This window comes from Peromyscus californicus, unplaced genomic scaffold (assembly GCF_007827085.1).
Source record: "Peromyscus californicus insignis strain IS unplaced genomic scaffold, ASM782708v3 Scaffold_7__1_contigs__length_154581171, whole genome shotgun sequence".
In the NCBI taxonomy this organism is placed as follows: domain Eukaryota; kingdom Metazoa; phylum Chordata; class Mammalia; order Rodentia; family Cricetidae; genus Peromyscus; species Peromyscus californicus.
In genome coordinates, this window is record NW_026294595.1 from 20,396,503 (window position 1) to 20,419,383 (window position 22,881).

Below are 22,881 nucleotides of genomic sequence, written 5' to 3' on the forward strand. Positions count from 1 at the left end.
TGTCTATGACTATATACGCAAATAGACAGACAGATAGATACGTATTTGTGGTATTTGTGTTAATTACTATCTGCATATATTCTATTCTATTTAATTTTCTCCATGATTCTAAGAAGCAAAAATGACTACTCTCCCAATTTTACAGATGAGAAACATTGAAATTGTATGCTGAAGATGGGTTAGAAGCACCTGTAGTTCAAGATTATGCAGTTGTTCATAGGAGATGATGTGGACAACCAGAGCATTTTTCTTCGCTGCTCTAATTTTACCCATTTTGATTTTGGCAGTTAATCAATTTCTTGAACCAAAAGGTACTCCCCATGTGGAACATTATCAGAATACTTTGTCATGTATGATATGAGTAGGTGAGCCTATAGGTCTCTTTCTGCTCCATCACACAAACCTCTTTTGAATTATTCTGTAGAGAATGGGTATCCTTGGTACCCGTGCCACTGACATGCCTTTAGATTGTCTTTGCCAGCCCCCTGTGACAATTAAGAAGTATTTTCTCAATAGACGCATGCTTCTGAGAGTCTCTAGTACTCAACAGGCAAGATTAATGCCATAGACCAGTGTTGACTTGGATAAGAGGGAAGCTTTAAGGACAACCTGGAACATGACATACTAACACTGAAATGTAGGTGAGAGGTGGGACACAATAATAGTGGATAGTTATGTCAACTAGATCTTCTACTGAAGTTAGGAATGGTGTTGGGAAAAGCATGAAAGTAACTGTCAACCTTTACACTAAAAAGTGAGAAGTTAAAGTAGTCAACAGTTTTATGGCTGTGCAATGGGCACTCTCAAATGGCTTTCAACTGAAATGCATTTTGAAACATTCACCACTCTGTTAGGCTCTTGATGCCAACTTAAAGGAGATTATCAAGGCAGTGGAGCAAAGTGGATCCTTCAAAACAATCTGTTCTTGTCCTTTAATGGGTCGGCATGGGCGTTAATGTCCAGCTAGTCAGGTGCTCTGACACAGAGAGACTTCTTGGAGAAAAGCTCTGTGCTTATCCAGCTAATTCCTGTGGAAGGCCACTTGCAAAAGGATTTGTCATGGGATTTAGAAGTGTGGAGTGAGAGTCAGGTGGATGAGTCAGTATTTAAATATCTAACTGCTCTGTTGATGGATCCTACTTATTTTAGACTCCCTCTCTCTCAACAGTTTTTAGAGGCTGTTATTTCTCAGAAAGTAGTCACTTTCTTTTTCCTTCCTGTTCCCCACAATGCTGTTCACATACAGATCTGTTTTTTTTTTTTGAAGCTTGTGTCTGTGTATTCTATTCTTTAAAATTTTATTCAATTTCATCAAAACAATTCATCCTCTTATTCTGATTTCATGTACTCACCTCTGAAGTATAAGTATGCCACAAATACATTCCTACTTGTTAATGATCAAAGGGAGTTGAAAAACTAGTTCACTTCAAAGCTGAGACATATGGCCTGCTCCGCAGGAATATTTAGTAATCTTGAACTAACTCTGCTTACTAATGGTTGGAACCTAAGCTACTCCACCAGTATCAAGACTGTTGGCTGCAGACCCTGCATCACAACTGGCTGCCACCACCGCTATAAATACAGAGAGGGTTCTTTTTATGCCAGCAATGCATTTGTTTTTGTCTGAACATGTTTTCCTTCAAAGTGGGTTTAAAAGCTTTTAGTCTTATTCCATTATTTAAAAACTCTAACCCTCCTCCCACCTCTTAAGAGTGAATTGCAAAGCCCAGGAGAAAGAGCAGTGAGGTGCCACCACCTTGGCTGCATTTAAACCTTGGAAGCATCATCAGCGAAGGAGACTGAACTCAGAACCCCTATTGATAGGTACTCAAGTGTGGAAATGAGTTGCCTGTTAATAAGGTAGACACTTTATTTATCTTAATGTATTTCAGTCTTCACATATTATAATTGCAAAAATAGCCCTCAGCTTCAACAGCAGGTTGCTAACAGCTACTGGAGGACTAGCAGGCAGGTCAGTGCTGCTTAATTATAAACAGTGAAGTCAAGAAGAATGGCTGGAGCTCCTGGGCTCACTATTAGTACCATGTCCTAAAGTACACTGTTTTAAAATAGTAGCAAAATGCTGTATTTTTTGAAAAGAACACATATGACTATATACATTCCAATTATCTTACTTTTCCCATTTATAGCTAAATCTCTAGATTTTACTGATTGATGAGTGTGTAGTAGGTTAAGAAATCATAAACAAATGCTCCTGATTGCCATTGATCCACAAAATTTTCAATGTTCTCATTAATATTACTTAATTATATAACAAGATAATAATGCATAAAAAAGACAGATATCTACATTTCCAAATGTCAAGGTCTGCATAGAAATCAATAATGTTTCTAAAATTTACATGAATGTGATTACATATGTATTAATCTACCCGAGAAGGTTGTTTCCTTAATGTATTCAAATTCTATTACAGTGGGGATTATAAACAGGCATAAAATTCTTCATCTTGTGAAAAAATAAGTTTAACCAATGGGTTGGCCAGCAAGATGGCTCAATGTAGGAACACTCTCCCACCAATCCTGATGACCTCCATTCAACCCCCAGGACCCACATGGTAGGGAGAGAGAACTGACCTCAGCTGTCAGCTGATCTCCACACATGTGCATAAAGCATGCTCCTCTGCCACAAAAGTAATTCTAGCTAAGATAAAATGGGCCATAGCTGCAAATAAAACCGTTTGCCCAAGACAGGTTAGTGTTTATAGAATTGTTGTTTTCTTTTCTTTTTGGAAATTGACTGAATTCCCTCTTGCTGTGGAATGCCTGCTTGTGTGCCTCCCCAAATCCCCAGGTCAAAACTATGAGAAGTGTTTGTATGGGAACCTGTGGTTGGTGACTTGATAATGGCTGTGGGCCCTATGGGGTGAAATTCATGTTCTTTTTTTTTTAGAGTTGACTACTTTCTCAAGCATGTGAAAGTTAAATGAAAAGACAAAGGGTTGTTTGAAAATGAAGACCTTCACTAGGATCTACCTGAACCCTGATGTTGGACTTCAAAGCTATGAAAATATGAGAAACCATTCTATAGATCAAACTACTCAGCCTGTCATAGCATGATGTAGCTTCACATATAGACTAAGGAAACTATCCATTTTTAACTTGTTCATATTTCTCCACCAAGAATAATGAACATACTTAAAACTATGCAGAAATATATACCTTTCTATGTTTGTATAAGAATAAAAGATTCCCGAGACATTTTCCAAAGACTAATTCTCATATCTGCAGCATTGCGATGAACTAAAATTAACTAATTTTCAGGCCTTACTCAAAACCCGGTAAGTCAGTGATTCCCTGTTTTGCTTTTATCCCGCACAAGCATTTTTGTTTGTTGTTTCCAGGACAAGGTGTTTGTTTGTTTGTTTTATTTGTCTTTTTCCCTGGACAGCTCTGACTCTCCTGGTACTTTCCCTGAAGTCCAGGCCGGCCATAAACTCAGAGATTCTCATGCCTCTGCCTCCTGTTCCTGGGAATAAAGTTGTGAGCCAGCACAAGCATTTCTTAAGGCTCCTCAGTTGACCAGGCTACTCACTCCTACTTGGGAACTAGTGTACAGCTATGGATAAGGCATGTGTGAGGCATTGCTTTCAACCTTTAAATGTAGCGAACATAAAACTAAGGGATGCAAAAACAATATAAGGTTTGAGAATTATTGACATCCTCTCCCCACCTCAAAATTCAGTGTTTTGGATGTGTCTTTGTGGTTGCACAACATAAGACATTCTGCACTTCAACAGTAAACTGTTAGAATAGTCTGTGTTTCAAAACCTGGAGTGGGTATACCCCAAGGGACAAGGTTCCAGTGAAAGTCCAGGCTCTATATTCTCAGAACAGACTTGCACACCCAAGTTGTGTGGTTTTATTCTCACTTATTTTTTCTTGTTCACACACAGGATAGAACCACCACCTCAATCCCTGTGTTACAGATCTCTATCATTGAACAGCATGGCCAGGGCTCCCCCTACCCCAACCCTTTTCCTTACTTTTAAGAAAGAAACTTGTTTTCTGCCTACTTTGGCCTTGATCTGGCTCTGTAGTATAAATATGTCTTAAACTTGTGATCCTCCTGTCTCAGATTTCCAAGTAGCTGGGATTATAAGATTATATGTCCAGGGTTAGTCATAAAGTTCTTTTGCATAAAAAGCACTAAGAAAACTCCTCAGTTACTTCTGCCTGATTGACTTTGCTAACCTGATCTTAGAGAACCCACAGTTCATCTTTCCTGAGAGGAATATGTAAACCCAGAAAGAAGCAGGAAAGAATGAGATTTACCAAAAATGTTTCTTACAAAATATTGAAAAAAATTATTTACATTTGTGATTTCAGATTATTCAGTCTTCTATTCACTTAATTGCCTCTCAGACGTTGGCACTCTAAGACTAGCACAATTTAGGCTTTATTTTATTTTATTTTATCTTTATGTCCCACCCAATATGACATAGTTAAAAGTAGCTGATCCTCTATTTGTATGGCATATTTTTTTAATCTTTTAATTTAACTTGTTTTTGAAATTCAAAATTCAGCATTCATATCACTAAATTCATCTGGCTGGATTTGCGGAGTCTATTTAGATGGAGTGTATTGCAAAGACAAAACTGCATAATAGAAACAGGCTCACACATGTTTTGCTAGAATAAAAGGACATTTTGAAGGTTCAAGGAATCCCAGATGAGGACTTTCGTTCATCATTAAAGAGTAGGAAAGGATGAAAAAAGGTGAGTACTCAAAGTGTTTTATAACGTAAGAGACCATGGTGTCAACTGCTAGAAACTTAAAAGGTAGCAACACCATTATGGTTCCTGGGATTGCACTCCAGCGTTGACCTCTGCATACACCCCAAAATATGAACCTGTTCAAGATATGGTGAGAGAAAATTTAATGGGAAGACTTTTAAAGCTTTACATTGTGTTATCATACACATGTAGAATCTAAAACAATGGTGTCATAGAAGTTGTGAATAAAATGGTAGTAACCAGAGGCTATAGAGACAACTCAGGATGGGAGAGAGGGGGTTGTTCTGTAGACAGAAGATTTCTTCGGTTCCATCAAGCCCCTGCAGTCCTGCAACCCACTTATAAAATAACCACTCAGAAGCTTATATTAATTATAACTGTTCAACCATTAGCTCAGGCTTATTATTCACTAGCTCTTACACTTAAATTAAGCCATAATTCTTATCTATATTTTGCCATGTGGCTTGGTACCTTTTCTCAGTTCTGCCTTGTCATCTTGCCTCCTCTGTGTCTGGCTGATGACTCTTGACTTGACCTTTCCTCTTCCCAGAATTCTCCTCATTTGCTTACCCTGCCTATACTTCCTGCTGGGCTACTAGCCAATCAGCATTTTATTTATCAACCAATCAGAGCAACACATAGTTACAACATACAGAATGACATTCCACAGCAGTGTTCTATCAATGATACTTAGTTTAGTGTGATAGATGTAGAAGTTCTAGTAGTCTATATATATCCCAGTGCCATATGCATGCAGTGCCTGTTGTGGCTAGAGGGGAGAACAGCAGCACCGACAATTAGGGTATTGCAATCTATACTGGGTCTGCTGGAAGAGCAGCAGGTACTTTTAATTATTGGGCCATGTCTCCAGCAAGAAATTATTCCTGAAGAGTTAAACATGTTAAACCTGATAGAAATATTATACAATATACATAAGAATTGATATATTACATTGTACAACATGAACTTAATATGGGATTTCTACTATCATTTTTAAAAATAACAATAAGTGAAAAAAAATTCTTCTTTGGACTGAAACATTGAGGAAAAGAAAACAAAACTTAATGTATATCCATAGAGGAAAAAGGCTTTCCCAAGACATGACACATGAAGTTGCAATGGTAGGTCACGAGTGTGCAATCATGTAGAACAGAGAATACTGAAAAGCAAAACAAGGCAGCAGGGGAAGGGGGAGTTTTGCTAGATTAGATCCAAACAGAAAAATGCAAACCCAGCTATCAGACAGCAGTATAAACCAAAGAAACAACAACAACAAGGAAAACAAAATGATCATGAGTTTTGGTGCATCAGTTTGAATATGCCTCTTGCTTCAGAACTTCACAGCACTTTTCAGATACTAAAATTATGTTTTAGAAGTTGAATATGATTTTTTTCCTCATGAGGACAAAAGATGGGCTCAAAAGAGAAGCTGGGACATTAACTAAGAGGATTTTCACCAGGAAAATTATGACGTAAAATCTTTTTAAAAGGGGGTCTCTTGGGATCACTGTCCCTTTGAGTTACCCCTTCTTAAACCGTACTCTACTGCTTGCCACCTGAAGATCATCAGATCTTCCCAGGAAAGGTAGAAGATGACTAACCCTTACTGCTCCGTTGACTTGCCTTTCTTTGCTCCCACAAGAATTCACATGCATCCATGTCTTCCATGGCCTCAACAGAAAATGGCCTGTTACCCACAGATAGGCCTCTTTCAATCAGATTTGATTTTCCACCTCTTCCTATATTTTAGAAATGACCTGATATTTATAGATGAAAAGCTTCTTTAGTTTGGTTCATGCTATTTTATAACATCTTAAAGACACTTTCTTATTCATATTCTGTCAAAAAAGCATTCAAAATATAGGAATCTTTTCTTGCTACTCCTGTAAGACACATGCCAGTTTCTTACAACAGACCAACAGCTAGATTTCTGCCTGTTCCATCACAGTTTCCTTAATCCTCCATTGTCTTTGAGATTTTTCATAACTTTATAAATTATGGAAAAATAATAATAAAAATAGTTCTTTACAGATAAGCAAGTTAGTTATATTCCATGTAATTGATAATTTCCCTGTTGACAGGCCTATTTTACATATATTTGTAAATCCATTTTACTATTGTGTTTTTCCAGAAGAATATAAGATTCTTCGGATTTTTCTTGAACCAGCTGACTCATCTCACTTGTTATTTCATTAACTAATGTCTACATTTAATCTGCAACATGTGTTAACTCTTCATTAGAACCAGAGGCACAGCTACATGTTCTAAAATGTTTTTAACACTATCTTTTCCAGATAATACAGAAGTCACTATTCTATAAAACCTATTCAAGTAGATGAAACATAGAAAAAAGAAGTATTTATTCATCTACTTGTCAAAATGTAAACCTTTGCTTCGTTTGCAATCTAATCCCAAAATTCTTGGATTTAAAGTTTAAAACTGTCAGTGTTTCTTTGATTTCTGAAGAATTGATCATCAAAGGAACACTGGAAAGAAAAAGTATAGAGAGGGATAATCCAAGTTCATATAACTAAGCCTGACATTAAAGCATTTTGGCAAAAGCCACTTCATGTCAACTAACTGCAATAACAGTTAAGAATCCATACCTCTGAATGTTTTCTGTCATGTAGTGTTAATTTAATTAGATTTAATTAGTGTGTTACTTTATTTAGTTAAATTTAATTAGTATGCTAGTTTTCTGTGTATCATTATCCCATGGTTTCAGTAAGTTTTATGGTGCTCATTAGGGAAGGAAAACCATCACTTTTATCACTTATACAACACAAAATATTATGGATCAAAGAAGAGCCACCACTTAGCAATGGCAGTTCAGAGTGAGTGAAGATGGACTCCTAAGGAAGCACTGCCTTTACTTTGAGAGTTAGGAAAAACATATTTTGAAGGATGCCTGGCAATTGCCAGGACCCTCACTCAATGATCTCCTCTTTTCAACATTCTTTTTTCAGCAGAGTGGCTGGAACATTAGATGAGAAACTACGTGAGAGGCACCTGATCAAAGGAAATCCTGTGTGTGAAATAAGTGTTCAGATTATAGTGGGACCTGATCAGTGACAACAAATAAAAAAGCTCTCATTGAGTGGGTGTTTAACATGTGCCAGAAACCAACTAATATTGCTGTTGTTTTTAGGTATTCCATCATCATTATCACCATCATCATCGTCATCATCATCATCATCACCATCATCAGATTTATGGTTTACAGTATTATACAGAGTTTTACTATATTCTCTCTGCATGTTTTACTACCCAATTCTTGTTAAGAGAAGAGTTCATTGTGTTCAGAAAGGTCTACCTAGAGTAATAAATGGAGTTGACAAGGGCTAGGACTGCTATATGACCATGGACTAAAAGGACTGAAAATCGACAATGACAAAAATAGAGAAAGAAAAAAGTCTTTGCAGTGGCAGTCTGAAAGAAGACATGATTGACATCTATCTAACCACAATTGGACAGACTTAGTGAACATGGATTTGTTCATTAAATCCCCAAACACCAGGATGAGGGCACCTTCTGACATGTGGGGAAGGTAATTTAAACATGAATAAAGAAAATTCAACTTCACATAGTAGATAGAGAAGCTATTAAATATGTTATGGTGAGATAGGAAGCAAAGTGGAAATAGAACAAAATTAGTTTGTCCCAATTTTCAGACGGAAAATCTACAAATGACTTTCAAAAGTAGGTGAGGATGAGTTTGAGCTACCCCCACCCCCGTTGCATCCATGAACTGCTGCAGCAAATGCATGGCTACCTCTTTTTAGAATATGAGATTTTGTAGAATTGCATGACTGAATTTTTTCTTAAAATAAACACTCAAAATTAAAGCTAAGAGAGTTTTTGTGTGTTCATAGCATATACATAAAAATAAATCCATATAAATTTTATTTATTCTGTTTGTATGATATAACATAACATATTCATCTATGTAAGCACAATACAAAGTGGCTGGAATAAGTTAGAAAGAGAAAACCAAACAATATTGAGAGAATTGACAAATATCAAGAAGTTCTTTTTAATAGCCATAACAGTAATGTATTCTAAAAGGAACATCAAGCAAAAATTCCATTATCAAGAAAGAGAATACATGGCTGGATTGTATGACTGGATTCATCTCAGTCCACTCTGTATTCATGTGATAAACATGATCTTTGAATTAGGAAACATGAAACTTGGTGCAGACATTTTCACAAACCATCTCAGAGATCCTAGGACATTTGGAGGTTCCAAGGCACCAGGAAAGCAGTAGATACCTTTATCAAGTCTTTGCCTATGTATCAGAGTCTTTCCATCCTGCATACATTTTATCTGCTCATCTGCACTGCCTGCAGCTCAGAGATAGGGGGAAAGCTCTTGACCTGGGAGTGAGGTTTTACTCCCAGCTTGCATGTATTCAGAACTATGTTTAGTCACAGGCATTTCCTATCTCGTAACAACAAAGAGCTGATGCGTTTTCCACCATGGGGCATGTAATACATTTCCAAACAAATGTGTGCTGTGACCATGAACAGCAAAAAGTAATGGCACAGAAAGTGCAGACACACATTATTTTGCCTCCTACACATTTGGAACATCTCCATTCAAACAGCCTTTCTGACTGGTGAAGATAGAAAGTCCTAATTTTATGTAGCACAGAAAACAATGCACACACAGAGAGATGGGAGCTATTTTTAAATCAAGAGCCACATTATTAAGTACAAGTTCCAGAAGGCATAGAATACCAAGATTACCTATGTGTGGGAGACAGTTGTATCAAGTGGTATATACTCATTATCATACTGTGTCTCAGTGTTTCAGAGTCTCAGGTTTGCAATTACCACTTAACCATTTGTATTATGTCACTTAATCTGAGATGTAAGCCAGTACTGTGTCTATTACTTCCTTTTTACTGAGCAGTAAAATGAGTTCAAAATGATTTCTTTAAATTAATAAGCAAAGGCAACTCTTTACAGGTTTCTGTAGTTTATTATTGAAATTTCTCTGGAATTCATTGTTGTTAGTCATTATACCTTTTCAGAGATTCTGTTTTCAAACATCCAAGTCCTTTCAATAACACTAACAGGATATTAATTTAGGTTCTAGGACCTGACAATTGAAATTCTTGCTAGGACTTAGAATCTGTAATTTGGTTTTGCAAGTCTCTGAGAACTTACAAGCAAGAATGAGGGCATGAGCAGCAGATGTGAGGCAAACATAGGAGAACAGAGTCACAGGAGAGGAATATGGTGGGATCAGAAAGCTGTAATACTAAAACCGATTTTGTCTGTTTCTTGCCTTTCCTTAGAATTCTGGCTAAGACTTCTCCAGAAACCATTGTTTCCTAAGCTCTGAACAAAACTGACACCCACTTCAAGCTTCATTTTTCCAAGGAAGCAGATGCAGAGTCTAACTGCTTTAAGGTTGATTAAGCATTAAAATATACATAGACTCATGCGAAAGGTTTCAGTTTCTGTAGTACTGAAGGTGTCAAGACATTAAAGTGTTTGCCTGTTATTCAGCTGCTCAACCAACGCTACTGTTTATTCAGGCAAAGGAACTTCCTCCTGCGGAGTCTAGGATCACTATTGTCTGTGGCCAAAACTCAATCCCACAGCAAGAATAAAGAAAGAACATTGCTGCTCTGAAATCTGGGTTTCTTTATTCTCCTCACAGGTTTGTAGACAAAGCTGGGTTAAAAACTAGAAAACAAAATAGAAAGCAGCAGTTGTTTTTTTTTGGGGGGGGGGGAGGGGCGTTGGGGGTGGTTGAAATGCAGAAGAAAGTTTGAATAAATTCTTTGATTTGAAATTCCCTTCTTGTGAGTTATAAATAGCACCAGATGGCTTTATTCAGAATTCATGAAGATTTTTTACAATACTGCAGACAGATAAAGGCTATCTATGCACACTCCAAAGTCTACATTCTCCAAATGAGCTAGGGAGCCCCCCCTACCCCCGCTTTTTTTTTCTGTTAAACAATCGAGCTGCTGCTTTTGTAAAGGCCAATGCCAATAGTGCTGGCAACTATGATGGTACTTTTCTAAACTTGGTATCTTAAAATAATCTTCTCCTATATCGTAAAAAGTATCCCTTTGCTTTGATTTTCTGTTTGAGCATCATTTCTCTTTCTCTCATATTTATAACCTGTTCTGGTGGAAGTTAGTCACTGAGTGAGATTTTATAGCAGAAACCCCTAAAGGGTGGCTACTATTAGTTAATTATCATCTCACTCTAGGTGGCTTGCAGATTTTTTTGTTATGTTTTGTTTTATGAAGTGTTAGATTAGAATCTTCAGCCATAAGATGCTGCAGTGACTTATATAATTAGTACCATACCCATTGGGTTGCAATTATATAATCACAGGCTATGTGGCAGATAAGGCACCTTTAATGTCAAAGGCCAAGACCATCTTCTGAAGTATGTCTTTTAAAGTGTCTGGATGTTTCCAGAAGACAGAACTTCAGCACAAGTGCATTCTAGTTCCAAGAAGCAGGAATGAATTTCATTCCAGATATATTATCAGTTGATAACACTTTGCTACAATGTCAGATTAAGCTCGTGACAAAGGGACATTTTCCTTCGTAATTTTAGACTTTTTTGCCATCACGAAACCCCCATTTCCTTGTAAAATTCAGTTCCTTTGTTCTGCAACTGCACATGTATTTGCATGTCCAACCCTCCCCTGCCCTCTTTCAGTAACATGTTGCCCTAAAAGATATTCATCTCTGTAACTGGGGCCATGATCACTGAAAGGCAGAATTACAGTGTTTCAGATGCCGATCATGTGGGTTCTGTGAAAATTTACCATTATGCAATAGTTAGGGAGCAACATTATAAAAACCAAACATAACATATGTTCATGAACACTGAGCATATGGCCAATGAGGAATACATGATTTAGATAAAGTAACTGCAATGTCAGCTTTTCATAAAAGTATTTCCTGTTTCAATTCCTGTCAATGTATTGTGTTGTACATTTACTCTTGCTACAGTCTGTGTTACAGGAACCTTTCTGAAGCAAAGTAGGAGGTGCCATCTCCATGACAGAGGATGCAAACAAAGAGAGGCAACCTAGGCAAGAGGACTGCTCATTTGCCAGAGCACTTTCTCAGGCAACCATGGACCCAGAGAGTTGCACTTGTGCAGCAGAGCAGGCAGGACAAATTGCATGTCTTATTCATTTCAATATTTAATAAATATTATTGTGGCCTCTTTATGTGACAGGTTTTGTGTGAGGAGAAGTGTAGAACAGTAAATGAATAGATGATAGATATCACTTGACCCGCAGCCATATTGAGGGAGAAGATCCTTCCCAGCAATACAGTAGAAGTATAATCTTTTAAGGTTAAAAAAAATGGAAGGCATTTTCTTGTAAGTAGGCAGTTGTACAGTTTGAGATATTACTAGAATAAATGGTCAGAGAGAGGGAAGTTCACTTCAGGACTTGCTGGGTAGAATTCACACAAACAGATGAATGAATTCTATAATTGTGTAACTCTACAATACCCAAGGATCTTTGTGCCAAAGCATATGAATTCAAGCTTGCTCTTTACTGCATATGTTTTGGATTGCCTAGGTTGAGCCACAGCTCATGTGCTGAATCGCACTAACAGAACCAGAGCCTCTGATAACTCCTGTGGTTCTTCTCATCTCTGAGCTTCTGAGCATTGCTATTTTATGATTTTGCCTACTTGTCAAATCCCGTGTTACTCAAAACTTATAGCAGTTTGGAGGAAATATAAACCATGTACATACTGAGAAAACATGGTAATTGGATTAAATATGAGAGTATATATTTTACATAATATTAAAATTATTACCTTGAGAATTAAATGGGTGAAGAACTATTTAATTACTGAAGCATATCAGTTACCAATACAATACTAATTACCAGTAAGTAGATTAAGTTGTAGATTTTCTCTAATATTATTTTCCTAGTGATGTATTGGATACATTCTTAAATGTCAATCTTTTAAAAATTAAATGTCAGGACTCTCTGATACAGTGGTTCTTAACCTTTCTAATGCTGCAACTCTTTAATACAGTTCCTCATGTTGTGAATACCCTCAATCATAAAATTATTTTTATTTCGATCTCATAACTGTAATTTTGCTACTGTTATAATTTGTGATCCAGTAATTTTGGAGATTGCAGCTTGCCAAAGGGTTCATGACCTGTAAGTTGAGAACTTCTGCTCTAAGAGATGATCAGCACAGATGTAAGGATAATAATGAGCTCATTTAGTTAACTTTTTAATAACTAGTCACATTCCATGATAGTTTAAAAATGATGCTCATAGTTTTGCTTTAAAAACTACACAAATTATTTTTCATAAAAAGAAAAATAAGTAAGTAACATCATAACTAATTTTAATTGCTATGTTTGTCTTCTAAGAAAGGTGTTGGTGGACAGAAGACTAAAGCTGAATATGTGAATTTAATATTTACATAATTATTAGAATGAAGTCACAAGTGGTACACATGCAAAACTATAAATGTTGAACAAGACAGGTAATAAAACTCACATTTTCATACTGTAGATCAATATTTTGTTTAAAACTTGAGTGAACTTAACTGGTTCTATTTCCAAACAGAAACAATATTTATGTGATTTTTAAAGACATTAAATAACCTGGTCTTTCCATGAATAGTAAAATAAATTAAAAATAAATAACATATACATATATATGGGTTTAAAAACCATATTCGTTGTTCATAGGAGTGCAAACTGGTGTAGCCATTGTGGAAATTAATGTGCTAGTTCCAAAAAAAAGAAAAAAAAAAACTAGAAATATACTATCATTTGCCCCAGGTATTACTCCCAGGCTTATACCCCAACAATTTCAAATTCTACTCTAGAGATACATACTCATCCATGATCATAGATACTCTATTCGCAATTGCTAGGATATAAGATCATCTTTAATGTCTATCAACTTATCAATGCATAATGGAAATGTGCTACAGGTGCACAATAGAATTCTTTTCAGCTGTAAAGTGAAATTATAAATTTGTCAAAGTGGAGCTTGAAAACAGTGAGTATCCCAGGTCCAGGCCCAGACCCAGACCTTTTGACAAATCTCTAAATTTGTTACTTTGGAGAACCGGTAGAAACAAGAAACTAGAAAAATGTTGTTGGATGGGAGAATCAAGAAAGATTTAGGGAATGGCAGAACACAGGTGATACGAAGAGGAAAAAAATAATGAGAGTGGAGGTTAAAACATAGAGAGTGCAGGAGGTCTGCATACAGGAGGAGGTGAGAGAAGGAGTAAATAACACTAAGGATGTCTGAAAACACAACATGGGAAACTCTTTTATACACTTCTCATATAAATCTATAGCATACAAACAGATGAACTGAACTTACCCTATTCATGAGACCATGCTCCTTCTAGCAGCCATTAGTTGCCAAATAAAAGAGCCCAGTTTCACATTTGGAACACTTTCCCTCATGTTGTTGATCAGGGATGTCCCGGAGATTCCTCCCAAATAATAGAAGCTATTGCTAATACTCTTCATTGTTAATCAGAGCTTAATGCTAAGACATCATATGTATTATTTATTTTGACATATATTTGACAAAATATTGCATGCTTTGACATACATCATAATATATTTCTGAAGACAGCACACATCTTGGTCACAAGACATGGAGAAACCAAACCGTTATTGACCAGAAAGGATTATCCAGGCTGTTGAGGGTTAGAACTAGCATGTGAACCCCAGAGGCTATAATAATGACTGGGCCAGCAAAAATATGTCCACAAGAGCAATGATGTCATAAATGTTATGAGGTAACAAGCCACTTTCTGTTTGAATTTAATGATCTTTCCACAGGATAAAACATATGTTTTGTACTGTAAATCTACCCAAGAATCCATAGCTAGGGATCTCATAGGTCCCGGAGATGAACCATCTACAATTATTTTGCTAAATGGACAAAGAATAAAACTGCCTTCTAAATTTTATCTCTATACCCATACAATATCGCAGGTTTCAAATATCATCAGAGAGATTTTATAGTACAGTAGATAGTGGTATATGCAGAAACTCACAACTTGTACAACTGCAGAGACTAAGTATCCATAGAGAACTCCATCATAAATGTGACATCTGTATGACATTCCTGAATCAAAGGTTTAAGGACCATCATAAAAGAAGAGACAAAATGAATGTAAGAACCAGCTATTAGGGACAACATGTCTGAAACAGTTCTGAGGAGATTCAATGGGTAATGTGTTGAAGAAGAAGACAAAGAGAAGGAGGAGGAAGAAGAGGAGGAGGGGAGAAAATTATAAAGAGGAAGAAGGGAGGAGGAGGAGGAAGACACGCAGTTGGTAGGAGGGTGTCTAGAGAGATGGATGGAAGGATCTGGGAGGAGTTAGAAGGAATGCAGTAAATATGATTATAATAAATTCAATACACCTATAAAGTTTTCAGAGGATTAAGAAAATATTATGTATCAAAATATGGTTAGTCCAATTACCTTGCTAGATACATAAGGAATTAGACAAATTACTGAGATGGAGAACAAGTTAACCAGAGTATTGACAAAAATATGGAGAGGATGTTAAAACCAGAACATTATCTCCTTGAACAACCAGTGTCCTTTGCTGATTTTATTTATGTGAGATGGAGTCAAATTAACCTGGATTTCTTGGCTCATTTTCGTTCTAGTCTTCAAACTGGTAGGGCTCATGTCCATATACCATATTCACCATGTTAGTCTTCAAACTGACAGGGCTCATGTCCGTATATCATATTCACCATGTTTGTCTTTGGAAATGGGGCAAATACAAATTTCAGACGTATGGAAAAGCTATCTCTTCTATTTTCAACTTTGTTGTATAAAACAGTGTTTTGTAATTAGAATTTGCAGTATGGATAAGGACATAGTGATGTGGATTTATTGGCGTAACAGTTGAAAATTAAGACATACATTTGGTAACAATCAGACCAGATGTACTACATTTCCTTACAGTCTCTAGAAAGTTAGCTGGGTTCGCCTTCTTTCTTGTGATTAACAAATGCATAAAATGTATGCTGGTACTTCTTCAGTATATAATCACCAAATAATACTTGCACAGAAGCATAAAATAAAGTAACTTAAATAAGTAATACTTAAATCCTAAACTAAATTTTTGTCTTAATTTTAACTTTTCCTTAAATTTGAACAAAATTTCTAATGATTTTGTTTAAATTTCATTTCTTCTACAAGATAGTATAGAGGTAAAATTTATTAGTGAAGTGAATACCGTGCAGGTGTGACTTATCCTAGGGTCCACATTAATAAGGGAAGAAAAGAAAACCAAGGACGAAGCCTTTACAGATCTACTGACCCATTGGATTCTAAATGAGTTTCCTCATGTTCTAAATTATTTGCGTATGTAGCTTCTGCTTCAGTTGTTCTGAGGTAGAGAAATGCAACAGCAATAATGAAGCCTACTGGGATTTTGTTCTTTGAAAGTTTCTCATAATTTCTCTGGTGATTTTCAGTGTAGAACGTGATATTTTCTTAAAATATAGAAAATGTTGTTTCTTTCTTCCAAACCTACCTACCTTTTCTTATGGTTTTTTGTGTATGATTGCTGTGGCTGGGAACATCAATTTGGTGGGGATGGGATGAGGACAGACATTTTTCTCTTCTTTTTCGATAAAACATTGGAGTTTTCACACCAAAGTGTCATGATCTATGTAATCTTTTAAAAATATATCTTTCATGCCTAGATTAAGTGTGGTTCTTAGCTTCTTTTGTGATGTTCATTTGAGGGATAAAGAAAATATTTCAAACTCAGGCTTAAGGGTAAGGATGAAGAGAAAAAGAAGTGCTTGGAAATAAAGATAAGACACTTCTAAAATCATGAATGGTGGTCTTTCAAGGATGAGATTCAGAAGCAATCTGTGTGGGAGCAGAGCTCTCAGAGACTTGCCTAGATCCCAGCTTTCTGAGTTGTCACTGATGATTTGTTAAGTACCTTTGCTTTGCTGAATCTGTTCAATCACCACACGGGTTTTCAGCTTCTGTCTTTTAATACAGCAAATTATCCCATCCAGAACATCAAAATGACCCAGTACTTCCTACAGTAAGAACACTTGGTCATGCTTTACATTTCTATTGTGGGATTCAGTTGGCTAATGTATTGCTAGTAATTGTCAACTGTTTGGATAATGCAAAACAGAAGGAATGAAAGGCTGGAGAATGACTCATTGTAGCCTTAGGGGCACTGGATGCTCTTGCAGATGACCTGAGTTTGATTACCAGTACCCATATGTCAACATACAACATTCTGTTACTTCAGTTCCTGATGACTCAACATCCTCTCCTGGGGTGGAGCATCAGGCAACCACTCACACAAATAAAATAAAAATAAATAAGTCTCTTTAAAAATCAGGAACTCTTACAAACTAGTTGTGGGGATGGAAAATACTACAGCACTGTCGGAAAAAAAATTTTGCAATTTATCAATTATTTATATATTTGCCTATATGACTCTTAAATATAAGTCTTTAAAGTATGTCTGGCTAGCCGGGCGGTGGTGGTGCACGCCTTTAATCCCAGCACTTGGGAGGCAGAGCCAGGCGGATCTCTGTGAGTTCGAGGCCAGCCTGGGCTACCAAGTGAGTTCCAGGAGAGGCGCAAAGCTACACAGAGAAACCCTGCCTCGAAAAACCAAAAAAACAAACAAAAAACAAAAAGTATGTCTGGCCATTTTCAGGAATCAAAGAAGGAAGGAGAGTAGAACAGAAAAAAAAAACGTGGGGAATAATTAAAGTGTTCTAAATTTTGATTGACAAAGCTACACAATGTGAAATATCTGTCAAATTTAACTGTATACTATACAACAACAGCAATGAAAACAAAACAAACAAACAACAGCAAAAGCAACAAACTTGTTTTACTGTACACAAGTTATGCCTCATTGAACTTGAGTCCAAACAATTACCACTGCTCTTTTAAATGATGTGCTTTCTGTAACTCTGTATTTTTCAACACTGCTCACAATTAAGCTACTGATTTCCAATAACAGTACAGTGTCCTTTCTTCTCTATGCACAGCTAGTCTTACACTTTGGTAAGTTTATTTACAGCTATCATTTGAGGCACTTGCTTAATAAAATTTTCATAAAGTACTCTTAAATACCTTTGAAGACACATGCTATGCTATATGGTTAGTTCTTCTTAGCTGGTCATAAGAACCTGACCTCAGTGATAGAAATAAACTTGCATTTGACAAATACTCTACAATATAATACATCTGACTCTGATATTTACATGATGCATCCCATTATTTAACTACAATGAAAGCTAAAACTAGGACCCCTTGTGTTAATAATCAGTTAGGATTTGCACTAGACACATAAAGACAGACCTTAGATGTGCTAACCTTCCAAATATCAGGTTGTGGGGAAACCCAAGAGGTTTTTTTTTTTAAAAAATGATATTATTATTTGTTTCTGTTAATGTCATAAGCAGAACTTTCTCACATCAGGAATTACAGTAATATACATGATGCATTATGTCACTGTATATTATCAGTTAAGTGACAATTTTAGGTCTCTTTAATAATGACTGCTAATTGTACTTTTATTCTTCAAAACCAGTTAATATTCAACTCTGGTGAAGATATAATAAAGGCAGTTATTTGTTTCCTAGGACAATGTGTTCAATACTCCAATAGGGACTCTCTAATCTCTTTATATCCCATTGTTTCAAAAAAAATTTCAGAGCTTTCTTACTGTAGTGGGGCATTTAGTTACAGTTCAATATATCTTGGCTATTTAAGTAATAGTAATGACATCAACCAGAACAAGAAGAATGCCACTATTCATCAAGAAAGAGAAGTACATAAGTAAGGTTGCCTCGCAGCTACATCAACAAGATCCAGGCCTGTTTGAAATTGCAAATGTTAGCCTGAAAAAAAAAAAAAAAAAACCAGAATGACCAGATAAAAGCCAGCCCTGGCTAAAGCAGAAACAAACCCATTTTCCTCACGATTGATGTAAGATGGAAACTGCTTTTCTATTAATGGTTGCGTGCTGGGGCTGTGGAAAGGTATGTGTACATTTGATTATTAAATGACAACAAGCGGAGAATGAAGGGGAGAAGAGCTCGTGATGTGGGATTGATAAGGTGAGCAAGGTCAAGGAAACTTGGGCTGATTTTGCAATTAAGCGGTCCAATAATTTTTGAATTTTCAAAGATTTGCAGTGTCTCTCTGATCTACCTCTACAAGGTGCATTCTATTTGGAGGAAATGAAAAGGGCTGCAAGTGTCCTTCATTTTCCATTTTATTAATGACTTAACCGGCATTGATATGCTACATTATAGCTCTGAGCACTCCACAGTCCTTGAAGTTGAAATGGCTAAAATTCATTAAAGCATTCAAGTTAGAAATAAAGAAATAGTTGAAGCCTAGTAGATTTCCACATTAGCAATATTCCCCTCCTGCTCTTTCAGATTCATTTTCCAAGTATAAATAGCTTAGACACACAGAAGCATTGCTGCACTGTTATTGATGTGTAGTCCATCTCAGGAGATAAACCCAGCATTTATTTTCATATATGTTTTAATGTGAAGAATTACCAAGAAAAAAATCCAGTAGAGGCTCAGTTATTTAATTAAAGTAAATGTATTCTGTTAATGAATAGAATTAAACCGACAACACACATTCTTAGATTTTATTTGTATTTAAGGTTTTTATTTTTTTTAAATTTCCCCAAAGAATTAATTATCATGTATATAATTTGTCTAATCTCAGTTACACTTCAGAGCTGTAAATTCAAGCTGTGTTCTAATGCAGGATGGGGATTCTAGAGTGTCTCCCTAGGGACTGTCGCAGGCTAAAGCCTGCCTAGGGAGGTGGTAAGCCAGAGAAGCGATTTTCACTCAGCTTGAAAACAATAGTCAGGAGCCTATGAGATTTACATAATGGCATCACTACTCCAAAGCAAGAAAACGTTTCTTGACTATAAGCATTTTAGACATCGATAGTCCAGGAGAAACATCTTGTATTCTTTCTCTGTAACTGCCTTTCACACTATTGGGAAAGAATATTTTACAAGCTGAGTTCCAGGAAAAGGATAATGATGTTTTATTCATTATGATGGACTTTAATGATAAGAAGAGTAGATATATTGATGACACTTGAAATATAGTTTTAAAACCTAGTAATTTATATAAAATTATTAATAAACTAACTCATTAGTGTTTTAAAGTAACCTCTTGTTATGAAACTTTGATTTCTGTCAACTATATTTTTTGTACAAAATAATTCTGAAATATTTTAGTTAAAAAAATTCCCAATATCAGAAGACACAATGTGTCTTTAAAACAACACACACAAATGTAAAAGCTTCAAAGGAATCCAACAAAATGAGAAAACTATATCCCCAAAGGCACTACAAAATTGTGAAAATGGAGTAAATAATGTGAATATGTATCAGAAGACAGTATTGTTTAGATATTTGAAGGCAGACAACTCAAAAAATTTATAGTTGCAACAATGTTGAAAGTCATTTCCCATCTCTGTTTATATTCTTAATACTCTAGTATTTATTTCATATACAATCTGGATACATATATAAAAGTACCTGATACAGTCTAAAACGTTATACTCTCATCATGTTGAATTACGTCATGTAAAGCAAATTACAAGCAAAACGTTTTTCATTCTTGGCAGGAATATCTTGAACCAAATAAACATAAACAAAAGCTTAGCTCTTCCCAGTGCATGCAGTAATTTTTGTATCTTCACTTTAATTTTGTATTTTATCAGAAAATAAAAATCCCCAATTGGCATCGAGGTGAAAGTTCTCTTTCTGCACTGCATGAGTGATTTCAGAGTGATGAACAGACTGTGTCATGGGAACCAGTGAGAAAAGACACACAGAGCAGATGCAGCTTGCATCCAAAGTGCATAGCCAGAAAGCAGCCTTTTCTCTCTTCAGTTGAGCTGCAGGAATCAATTATATTATGCTCAGAGATGGTTACATCCACTTAACGAAAGGTCATCTAGCTGGCTAATAATCGATATTCATGCTTTCTGATCTTTTCCTACAAAGTACACAAATTTTTGTAAATAGAAAGCAAATCTTAATCCAGTCGTTTGATGTGTTTGGCTGTTGCCCTCTGATGAAGTTCTCCACACTAACTACTTTCGTGTCCCATTCATTTTGATATCTTCCCAGGTACCAGTGCCAAATGCCAAATTTTAAAACAATCCAGTGCCTCAAAGCTTCCGTTTTTGTTATTTGTATTCACCAAGTTTAGATTTAAAAAAAATGTCTGGAAATCATAAACAAAATGTAAGACATGCTCTGTTATTCATTAAGCTAGCCAGCCAGGAAATAGCATAGACTAAGAAGGAAGCAAGAACAAAAAATTGACCCTAAATATTGAGACAGTCATTTGATTTCAGTTCCACAACACTGATATTGAGAAGTCATACTGTCTTCAGTGTTAACTGAAATAATGTTATTAGTCCATATTTCCATTTTTCACATGATATGGTCACTACTATAGGGGAGAAATCTGTGTACTCTGCATTTATATTCTTATCAGGATCAATTACCTATGATTAGCTCTAGTGGGGAGCTTGGCTTTTAATTAAAAGAGTTTCTTGTTGTGGAATATAATAGGGCCTGTGGCAGAATCACTGGCTACTATCAGCAGACTGACTTAGCTCCCTTCCTAATTGCTAACAAGCTTCCCTGATCTGTAGAGACTGTGCTTTACAGTAGAAATAACAATTTTATTTACACAGATATGGTAAAATGGGGCATGTTGCCTCTACTTCCCATACAGGTGATCCACTGTATGGGACACAAGCAAGGATGATATTGATCTTGGGTCACAGAAATAAAATAATAAAGTAGCATTGTAATGGGCAAAATATATGTCTGGTTATGTCACTGTGTATAAGGAAAGGAGAAAGAAGTCGTTTATGAGAAGTATATCATTTGCTCTAAAGATTAAGCAAAGCCATTTTCAAAAAGAAAAGTATGTGTTTATGATTTTATTCTCCTATAATATAAATCCCTTAACAAATATTTTTTTTCAGGTTTTGAAAGACCAATTACTTGCCTTGCATTTTTAGATATTTATTAGCTGCCTTGTTAAAGAAGACTAGCTTATGATTAGATTGACTCCAGAGCTGGCTATTAAAGATATGTTTTTGCTTCACTTTTATATGTTTAGAGTCTGGGTAATGCATGTTTTTTCCCCTTTGTTCATAGTCTTTTTGGTGATTAAAATAGCTTCATCCTGCTGTTTTATAAGAATCTCTAAACACTTGCTTTGACTCACAACTTTGTTTTTTTAAAAAAGAACGATACTCTCTTCTTTCAAAAATATCATCTGTTCTCAAGCAGCGGTGCACTCATGACTCACTGTATAGACAACCACAGTTACACTTTAACACATTTTGTGCTGGAAAAAAAAGGTAGTTCCTCCCCACTTCAAAACTACTACCTAAACCCCCTGTGTAGGTTTTATGTCATTCTCAGGGCCAAACCTGTTACACTCGAAGCGTTTCTATGAGGATTTCTGCCGACGCACCATAAAGGCAGCATTGCAATTCTCCCAGAAATAACCATCAGACAGAAGTTTATAATGCAAAATCATTCAATTATCAGAATTATTTTCACATAAAAGTTAATCCTGACAAACATTCAACATTATCTACTTTTTAATTAGGTAGAATAAATCAAACTCTTCACAATATATAATTAGTTTTGTTAAAAGTATATGAATAATTTGCTAAAAATCTGTTCCTCAATATTATAGATTTTAAAGTCACTTATTTTAAGAAACATTGTATTATTTATATTTGACTTACTATTACATGTTGTAATTGAATTATAATTTAGTGTAGCTCTTTAGGATTTGGAGCATTTTTATCTTTTTCTCTATGCATAAATTGAGTTATTTTGTCATGTTGTTCTAATTACAATTAACTTAGACTATTATTAAACCTGAAGCAATTGTTGATTTAGTAGCTTTATTTTATGTATTGCACAATGAGTCTAAGAGAAGCAAAAGCTGAGAGAAAAGAACAAATAAAATACTAATAAAGTAAAATGAGCTGAAAGTTAGCATATGATTAGCAGGTACCAAAAGTAAAGAATCTAAAAC

The 22,881-nt window shown here is 35.8% G+C and overlaps 1 protein-coding gene across 5 annotated transcripts in view; it reads right to left on the bottom strand.

The window, feature by feature from the left end:
* Lrp1b (LDL receptor related protein 1B) overlaps positions 1–22,881 on the bottom strand; it is a 1,950,932-nt gene that overhangs the window by 1,580,829 nt on the left and 347,222 nt on the right. The window lies entirely within an intron of this gene.